An 8,510-nucleotide genomic window follows, 5' to 3' on the forward strand; every position below is an offset into this window, starting at 1 on the left:
TGGGCTGAGCCCTGCTCCCAGACTGAGCCTCAACGACTCTCTTCCTCCTGAGCTCAACTATTCAAACGACCCCCCTGCCAGAGCAACCTGCTGCTTGAAGGGCTAACGACGCGAGAATCCCCCCCCTCCCAAACCACATCTCTCCGCAAAACGGCCTTCCAAGGATGTCCTTGGGTGCCAGTGGCCACCAGCAGTGTCGGGGCGCCCTAGGGGGTAAACGGCTCCTGCGCTTCCTACAGACGGAGCCCCTTGAGCCCGCCAGCAGCCGCCCCCGACACGGCTCAGACACAGAGAGAAAGGCGCTGAAAGCGCTTCCGTCGTTCACCCCGAGAAAAGCCTGCCCTCCTCTTCCTGCACCGGAGCACCCCGACTCCGAGGCTCCCCAAGGACGCCACTCGTGTCTCTGTCTGTCTTTCACTGCGGGTTTTCTCCCTGGGTGGGGAGGTGCACCGTTCCCGGAGGTACTGCAATACCAGGTCGATGCGTGGAGTGGACGGAGCAAACCCCTATTCCATCTCCCTGTTCCAAAAATCAATTTAATATATGGTCCCCAGATAGGGGACGTATCAGATATTAAACTGATAAGAACAGATACTACACTTGATCTTAGCCAAAAGGCCGAGAAGCGATGCCGGGCCCCGGCCTTGTCTGAGGGTCCCCCCTCCCTGACGGGGGACGCGGGCTCGGAGGGGAGGGGGCCCTCCCCTTCCCAGCACAGAGCCGGCAGGCCCACACGCGCACGGAGCCCTGGGGCAGCCCGCTCCACACCGGGACAGAGGGCGGCTTCGGCCGCCAGGAGCCCCTTTGCGGCGAAGCCAGCACCGGCTACAGCAGCTATCCCACAAGGCGAGGGCAGGCAGGCAGGCAGGCAGGCAGGCAGCTGCTCTGCTAGGCCTCCCCCCTCCCCCGACTGCCGTGACGTCACCCTCTCCTGTGAGCCGGGGAGGAGCTCCCTCGGACTCGGCAGAGGAAGAGCCGCAGCCAGCTCCGAGCTCGGCGCGCAGCACACTCGGCGTCCCGCTAACCCAGACCCCGGCCCCCGACGGCCCGCGCGAGCTACCGCTTTGTCAGCGCCACTCGCAGCTTCTCCCCAGAACGGCCCCGTGTTTCACACAAGCAGCCTCTGCTGCAGGGGAGTGAGAGTGCGGCTCCCGCCGCCCCCGGTGGACAGTCTGCACACTGCACGGCCCGGCTCCCCGGGGTCAGAGACCCTTCCCCGGGGCACTGCTGGGGCCCTCGTCACCGCAGCAAAAACAAAGCCGTCCAGCCTCAACACTCCGCCCGCAAGCTGGGCAAGCAGCACCGGGAAAGACACCACCGCTAACTGAATTAGCGCCAGGTAAACGGGCTGAGCCCCGCTCCCAGACTGCAAAGGCATTGTGCTCTTTCTTGCCAGCCTTATCACCTCATTTCAATACACTGTGATCTCCCAGACTGCAGACTGACCCCCGACACCTCGACCCTCGCCTGCCCTGAATTACCCAAACGACCCCTCTGCCAGAGCAACCTGTCGCTTTAAGGGTTAATGATCAATACAAGCCGTCTTGAGCCTTGAAGTAACACCGCCCCACAAAATTAAGGTTAGAGCAGAATACAACAATTGACAATTTACAGGATTTACGCAACAAATAACACAAGGAGATACGGCAGGGCTAGGAGCCCCGTCATTTATATCCTCTGACGGCAAAGCACCAGGAAAGACGTGGCTGCACCTCATCAGTTTCAAGAGGCCTCGCTGTTTAGCAGCGGTCTTTGGGTAACTGCTGGTGGCCGTCTAGCAGTCTTACGGTCCGAGGGAAAAGGCCGTTTTGAAATCCGTCGGTCTCGGTGCGTAAACCAGGCCCCGCAGACCGAGACGACACCGCACGTACGAACCCCAACCAACACGCACAGACGGCAAATAAACTCTCTACTAGTTGGGACTGCGCACAAGGGTTTCAGTCAGTGTCTGTGCAGCTCACCTGGGGCTGAGCCCCACCCCCACCCGCCAAGACACCCTGCTCTCTCCTGCTGGCCGTTATCGCCCCATTCAAACACAACGTCAACGCGCTGGGCTGAGCCCTGCTCCCAGACTGAGCCTCAACGACTCTCTTCCTCCTGAGCTCAACTATTCAAACGACCCCCCTGCCAGAGCAACCTGCTGCTTGAAGGGCTAACGACGCGAGAATCCCCCCCCTCCCAAACCACATCTCTCCGCAAAACGGCCTTCCAAGGATGTCCTTGGGTGCCAGTGGCCACCAGCAGTGTCGGGGCGCCCTAGGGGGTAAACGGCTCCTGCGCTTCCTACAGACGGAGCCCCTTGAGCCCGCCAGCAGCCGCCCCCGACACAGCTCAGACACAGAGAGAAAGGCGCTGAAAGCGCTTCCGTCGTTCACCCCGAGAAAAGCCTGCCCTCCTCTTCCTGCACCGGAGCACCCCGACTCCGAGGCTCCCCAAGGACGCCACTCGTGTCTCTGTCTGTCTTTCACTGCGGGTTTTCTCCCTGGGTGGGGAGGTGCACCGTTCCCGGAGGTACTGCAATACCAGGTCGATGCGTGGAGTGGACGGAGCAAGCCCCTATTCCATCTCCCTGTTCCAAAAATCAATTTAATATATGGTCCCCAGATAGGGGACGTATCAGATATTAAACTGATAAGAACAGATACTACACTTGATCTTAGCCAAAAGGCCGAGAAGCGATGCCGGGCCCCGGCCTTGTCTGAGGGTCCCCCCTCCCTGACGGGGGACGCGGGCTCGGAGGGGAGGGGGCCCTCCCCTTCCCAGCACAGAGCCGGCAGGCCCACACGCGCACGGAGCCCTGGGGCAGCCCGCTCCGCACCGGGACAGAGGGCGGCTTCGGCCGCCAGGAGCCCCTTTGCGGCGAAGCCAGCACCGGCTACAGCAGCTATCCCACAAGGCGAGGGCAGGCAGGCAGGCAGGCAGGCAGCTGCTCTGCTAGGCCTCCCCCCTCCCCCGACTGCCGTGACGTCACCCTCTCCTGTGAGCCGGGGAGGAGCTCCCTCGGACTCGGCAGAGGAAGAGCCGCAGCCAGCTCCCAGCTCGGCGCGCAGCACGCTCGGCGTCCCGCTAACCCAGACCCCGGCCCCCGACGGCCCGCGCGAGCTACCGCTTTGTCAGCGCCACTCGCAGCTTCTCCCCAGAACGGCCCCGTGTTTCACACAAGCAGCCTCTGCTGCAGGGGAGTGAGAGTGCGGCTCCCGCCGCCCCCGGTGGACAGTCTGCACACTGCACGGCCCGGCTCCCCGGGGTCAGAGAACCTTCCCCGGGGCACTGCTGGGGCCCTCGTCACCGCAGCAAAAACAAAGCCGTCCAGCCTCAACACTCCGCCTGCAAGCTGAGCGAGCAGCACCAGGAACACCACCCCGCTAACTGAATTAGCGCCAGGTAAACGGGCTGAGCCCCGCTCCCAGACTGCAAAGGCATTGTGCTCTTTCTTGCCAGCCTTATCACCTCATTTCAATACACTGTGATCTCCCAGACTGCAGACTGACCCCCGACACCTCGACCCTCGCCTGCCCTGAATTACCCAAACGACCCCTCTGCCAGAGCAACCTGTTGCTTTAAGGGTTAATGATCAATACAAGCCATCTTGAGCCTTGAAGTGACACCGCCCCCCAAAATTAAGGTCAGAGCAGAATACAACAATTGACAATTTACAGGATTTACGCAACAAATAACACAAGGAGATACGGCAGGGCTAGGAGCCCTGTCATTTATATCCTCTGACGGCAAAGCACCAGGAAAGACGTGGCTGCACCTCATCAGTCTCAAGAGGCCTGACTGTTTAACAGCGGTCTTTGGGTAACTGCTGGTGGCCGTCTAGCAGTCTTACGGGCCGAGGGAAAAGGCCGTTTTGAAATCCGTCGGTCTCGGTACGTAAACCAGGCCCCGCAGACCGAGACGACACCGCACGTACGAACCCCAACCAACACGCACAGACGGCAAATAAACTCTCTACTAGTTGGGACTCCGCACAAGGATTTCAGTCAGTGTCTGTGCAGCTCACCTGGGGCTGAGCCCCACCCCCACCCGCCAAGACACCCTGCTCTCTCCTGCTGGCCGTTATCGCCCCATTCAAACACAACGTCAACGCGCTGGGCTGAGCCCTGCTCCCAGACTGAGCCTCAACGACTCTCTTCCTCCTGAGCTCAACTATTCAAATGACCCCCCTGCCAGAGCAACCTGCTGCTTGAAGGGCTAACGACGCGAGAATCCCCCCCCTCCCAAACCACATCTCTCCGCAAAACGGCCTTCCAAGGATGTCCTCGGGTGCCAGTGGCCACCAGCAGTGTCGGGGCGCCCTAGGGGGTAAACGGCTCCTGCGCTTCCTACAGACGGAGCCCCTTGAGCCCGCCAGCAGCCGCCCCCGACACAGCTCAGACACAGAGAGAAAGGCGCTGAAAGCGCTTCCGTCGTTCACCCCGAGAAAAGCCTGCCCTCCTCTTCCTGCACCGGAGCACCCCGACTCCGAGGCTCCCCAAGGACGCCACTCGTGTCTCTGTCTGTCTTTCACTGCGGGTTTTCTCCCTGGGTGGGGAGGTGCACCGTTCCCGGAGGTACTGCAATACCAGGTCGATGCGTGGAGTGGACGGAGCAAGCCCCTATTCCATCTCCCTGTTCCAAAAATCAATTTAATATATGGTCCCCAGATAGGGGACGTATCAGATATTAAACTGATAAGAACAGATACTACACTTGATCTTAGCCAAAAGGCCGAGAAGCGATGCCGGGCCCCGGCCTTGTCTGAGGGTCCCCCCTCCCTGACGGGGGACGCGGGCTCGGAGGGGAGGGGGCCCTCCCCTTCCCAGCACAGAGCCGGCAGGCCCACACGCGCACGGAGCCCTGGGGCAGCCCGCTCCACACCGGGACAGAGGGCGGCTTCGGCCGCCAGGAGCCCCTTTGCGGCGAAGCCAGCACCGGCTACAGCAGCTATCCCACAAGGCGAGGGCAGGCAGGCAGGCAGCTGCTCTGCTAGGCCTCCCCCCTCCCCCGACTGCCGTGACGTCACCCTCTCCTGTGAGCCGGGGAGGAGCTCCCTCGGACTCGGCAGAGGAAGAGCCGCAGCCAGCTCCCAGCTCGGCGCGCAGCACGCTCGGCGTCCCGCTAACCCAGACCCCGGCCCCCGACGGCCCGCGCGAGCTACCGCTTTGTCAGCGCCACTCGCAGCTTCTCCCCAGAACGGCCCCGTGTTTCACACAAGCAGCCTCTGCTGCAGGGGAGTGAGAGTGCGGCTCCCGCCGCCCCCGGTGGACAGTCTGCACACTGCACGGCCCGGCTCCCCGGGGTCAGAGAACCTTCCCCGGGGCACTGCTGGGGCCCTCGTCACCGCAGCAAAAACAAAGCCGTCCAGCCTCAACACTCCGCCTGCAAGCTGAGCGAGCAGCACCAGGAACACCACCCCGCTAACTGAATTAGCGCCAGGTAAACGGGCTGAGCCCCGCTCCCAGACTGCAAAGGCATTGTGCTCTTTCTTGCCAGCCTTATCACCTCATTTCAATACACTGTGATCTCCCAGACTGCAGACTGACCCCCGACACCTCGACCCTCGCCTGCCCTGAATTACCCAAACGACCCCTCTGCCAGAGCAACCTGTTGCTTTAAGGGTTAATGATCAATACAAGCCTTCTTGAGCCTTGAAGTGACACCGCCCCACAAAATTAAGGTTAGAGCAGAATACAACAATTGACAATTTACAGGATTTACGCAACAAATAACACAAGGAGATACGGCAGGGCTAGGAGCCCCGTCATTTATATCCTCTGACGGCAAAGCACCAGGAAAGACGTGGCTGCACCTCATCAGTCTCAAGAGGCCTGGCTGTTTAGCAGCGGTCTTTGGGTAACTGCTGGTGGCCGTCTAGCAGTCTTACGGGCCGAGGGAAAAGGCCGTTTTGAAATCCGTCGGTCTCGGTGCGTAAACCAGGCCCCGCAGACCGAGACGACACCGCACGTACGAACCCCAACCAACACGCACAGACGGCAAATAAACTCTCTACTAGTTGGGACTCCGCACAAGGATTTCAGTCAGTGTCTGTGCAGCTCACCTGGGGCTGAGCCCCACCCCCACCCGCCAAGACACCCGGCTCTCTCCTGCTGGCCGTTATCGCCCCATTCAAACAACGTCAACGCGCTGGGCTGAGCCCCGCCCCCAGACTCCAAAGGCATTGTGCTCTTTCCTGCCGGCCTTATCACCTCGTTTCAATACAGTGTGATCAATTCAATTCAAGGTGCTTTATTAGCATGACCAATGGGTACAATCAGTGTTGCCTTAGCAAATAAAAGTAATGATATTTACATTAAACAAAACAAAAAATTAAAGTAAAATAAAATCTACAGATTCTCAGACTGCAGACTGACCCTCAAAACCTCTCATTCTCCTGCCCTGAATTACCCAAACGACCCCTCTGCCAGAGCAACCTGTTGCTTTAAAGGTTAATGATCAATACAAGCCTTCTTGGGCCTTAAAGTGAGTGTGTATTAGATTAGTGTGTATGCTCCTTTTGTTGCACCCATGAGAGGAGGAACTAGGAGCTGGGCAATTGAGCACTGTTTTGTCTCAGTTTGCTTTACTGGATTGTGCTGTTGGGGCCATGGCTGGGAAGGATTCTGCAGGATGAACCGAGTCCGTTTCATAGAGAGATTTCTTGAAAACATTGGTGATGAGTAACCTGTTGCTTCAAGGTTTAATGATCAATAGAAGCGGCCTTATTTCCCTGAGCCCTGAAATAACACCGCCCCACAAAAAGAGCCCCATCAGACCGACTCCAGTGGAACTGGGAACTGGCCCCCTGTCCATGGCGCTGGAGGAGCTGCAATTAAACCAGGCCCGGCAGGGCCCCCCCTCGTCTACTGCACCGCGCACGGCCAGAGACAACGCCTCAAACACACGAACCCCAACCAAAACACGGATAAACGGCAAATAAACTCTCCCCCTCTCTACCAGTTCGGAGTGCGCACAAGAATAATAATACCAAACAGAAACCGAGCTAAAAGAGGTCGAAAACAGAAAATGGTGCAAACTAACGCAAAGCCCAACTAAACTGGGTTTTAGTCCCGAGTTAAAACCCGTAAAATTCGGATTCCTTCTCTTTTCACAAGAAAATAAACTTTCCTGTACCTTTGCAGCCTCGCCTGCTGACGCAGCTCCCTACCTGCACCTCTCGGACGGGACGCGCCGGGTCCAGGGGAGGCGGAGAGGCCGGGCCGGGGTCAAGGTCGGGCCCGGGGGCCGTGGGCTCAGGAGCAGCCGAGCCGGGGCCCGCTCCCTCGGCGGCCCGGCCGCAGCAGAACCCGGCCGGGCCGCTAAGCCTCCAGCCCTCCGCCCGGGGAGCTCGGCTTCACCGCGGGTCCAGACTCAAACCAGGCCCGCTGGCGCGGCGGGAGGCCTGGTCACCGGACGCCGCTTGGGGTCTCTCAATTAAATCGTTTTTTTTAAAACTATCATCCCGCCCGTGGGAGCTGGTTTGTTTATTTGAAGAAACGCGTTTCTTTACCTGTTTTTCGTCCGTCTGTCGAGTCGGCCTCGTCTTCCTCTCCGTCAATATTTTACAATAATTTTAATTACAATTCGCGCTTCCAATTAACTCGACGCCACAGACGATCTCGCTCCACTGCTCTCGCGCACGCCTAGCCCTTCCCACCCTCAGCGCTTCCACGCGAGGCCCACCCCCCACCGCCAGCCAATAGAGAGCGTCCGTCGGCTCGTCCAGCCAATGGGCAGGGAGCGGGAGGAGGGCTCAGTACCTCTCGGCCTGTGATTGGCCGGTAACAAGCACACCTGCAGGTGTCTCCTGAGCATCTCGAGCCTATCACCTGGATTTATCACGCACTGATATTCAGGACCGCGCCCGGTTTTTACACACGAAAAGTAAAAAAAAACATGCCTGAAATGTCAACGTGCGCTTTTGACTCCCGAACGAATTTCTTATTTCCGTCCATAACAATTTTGCTGTCGCAGCTCCAGAAAACCCCCGGAAATGTGGAGGTTCTAGCCTGCAATTCTAAAAAAAAACCCGTTAGAAATTAGAAAAATAACGTACCCGAAGAGAAGGAAATGTCGGTATCCCCCCTAGTAGCACAGCTGGGTCACGGGGGTGGAAAAACGCCAAACCCGAACCTCTTCCGGCCGCCGAGGAAAAAGAAAATCACGCGTCACCAGTGAAATTTCGTCAGAAGAGCTATCGCCCGCACATATAAACACGATGCTTCAATACATATCTGTCTTCATGGAGACTTGTCAACGCCTGCCCCACCGGTGTTATCCAAGCAGATTTTAAAAGCAGTACTGCGAAAGTATTGCAAAAAAGGTTATTCAAATGATTGAAATGGAGGTCGTTAAAATTCACATGCCCCTCAATTTATAGAGACCTTATTTATAGTATGTTCTGGGAAACAGTACACACAGGAAACACATGACGACATAGTCATTTTGTGCTGTCATTTTATTTTTTCACGTAAAAGCACCACAAGCATCTCTCTGGCTTCCAATGTGCCAGCTGACCTCAGGTCAGT

General features: G+C 58.2%; 1 long non-coding RNA gene and 3 other non-coding genes across 4 annotated transcripts in view; all 4 read right to left on the reverse strand.

Annotated features, from left to right (window-relative positions):
* The window catches only part of LOC148646617 (uncharacterized), a 43,500-nt gene extending 35,763 nt beyond the window's left edge, over positions 1 to 7,737 (reverse strand). Inside the window, exon 1 of the long non-coding RNA XR_015927558.1 lies at positions 7,493 to 7,737. This is a non-coding gene — a long non-coding RNA (uncharacterized LOC148646617). The remainder of the gene's footprint in view (positions 1 to 7,492) is intronic.
* On the reverse strand, positions 440 to 630 carry LOC148646635 (U2 spliceosomal RNA). The gene has a single exon (XR_015927840.1). It is a non-coding gene; the product is annotated as a U2 spliceosomal RNA (small nuclear RNA).
* On the reverse strand, positions 2,490 to 2,680 carry LOC148646636 (U2 spliceosomal RNA). The gene has a single exon (XR_015927836.1). It is a non-coding gene; the product is annotated as a U2 spliceosomal RNA (small nuclear RNA).
* On the reverse strand, positions 4,535 to 4,725 carry LOC148646637 (U2 spliceosomal RNA). The gene has a single exon (XR_015927837.1). It is a non-coding gene; the product is annotated as a U2 spliceosomal RNA (small nuclear RNA).
* Positions 7,738 to 8,510: the final 773 nt, after the last annotated feature.

This window comes from Lepisosteus platostomus, chromosome 16, assembly GCF_059453375.1.
Source record: "Lepisosteus platostomus isolate fLepPlt1 chromosome 16, fLepPlt1.hap1, whole genome shotgun sequence".
Lineage (NCBI taxonomy): Eukaryota > Metazoa > Chordata > Actinopteri > Semionotiformes > Lepisosteidae > Lepisosteus > Lepisosteus platostomus.